Source organism: Orycteropus afer, unplaced genomic scaffold, assembly GCF_000298275.1.
Source record: "Orycteropus afer afer isolate SDZICR_OR568_19922 unplaced genomic scaffold, OryAfe1.0 scaffold00063, whole genome shotgun sequence".
Taxonomy (NCBI): Eukaryota; Metazoa; Chordata; class Mammalia; order Tubulidentata; family Orycteropodidae; genus Orycteropus; species Orycteropus afer.
The window spans coordinates 7712983-7713948 of NW_006921650.1; positions in this window are offsets into that span (position 1 = coordinate 7712983).

Below are 966 nucleotides of genomic sequence, written 5' to 3' on the forward strand. Positions count from 1 at the left end.
CCTATTACTGTAAAAAGGCAAAGGGTTTGCTTGGGAAAGGGAACTCACTTTGTAGGTTCCTGGGATGGGGACGGAAGGAGAGGGATTAATTTTGGGCTAGTTGGGGCCCACACTCTGACATGGGTAAGCGGAGGGATATACGGAAAGGATCTGCAACCACCATGATAACATTAGGAAATGGGAGGACACCAAATTGTGCACATAAGAGATAGAGGACAGATGCTAATACCAACCAATGTGTCCACAATATTGCATTACCATTAACACCAAACACCAGGCTACGTACAGGTAAACACATAAATACCTGAGAGGATCAAATGGGGGTCAGTGAACAGGAGTATACTCTAGACCAAGGATAGATTCGGCTCAGGCTAATCTTGCACAGACACCAGTGATGAAAAATACCTGCACTCATTACAGAAACAATAGTAGACAGGCACGAGTAATCCCTCATGGACACCCAGACACTATGGGGGAGAGATCCAATAGATCTACCATCTCAGGACCATAGTACTGGGGGACACCAGACTGAATTTGCACAACAAAATACATAAAAGCCTTGTTTTGCATTCTACACTGGTGAGTAGCGACTGGGGTCTTAAAAAGCTTTCAAGCGGCCAAGTAAGATGCAGCTAATGGTCTCCTAGCATCAGAAGCGAAGAAGAATGCAAAAAAAAAAAAAGGGAATTTGGAAGCAATCAGCCATAGGACACATAGCCAAAGGATGGCCTTTGAGACCAGAAAAACTAGATGGTGCCCGGCTACCAATGCCAAGCACTCAGGAAAGGATCAAATCTAGAGATCCTGAATAGAGTGGGAGGAAAAATGTGGAATAAAATCCAAAAACTCAATAATGACCAGAATTACTGGTCAGATGAAATCTGATGAGACCCCCAATACTATGGCCCTGGAATATATTCTGTTGTTATTGTTGTTATGGGCTGTTGAGTCAGCCCCAACTCATGG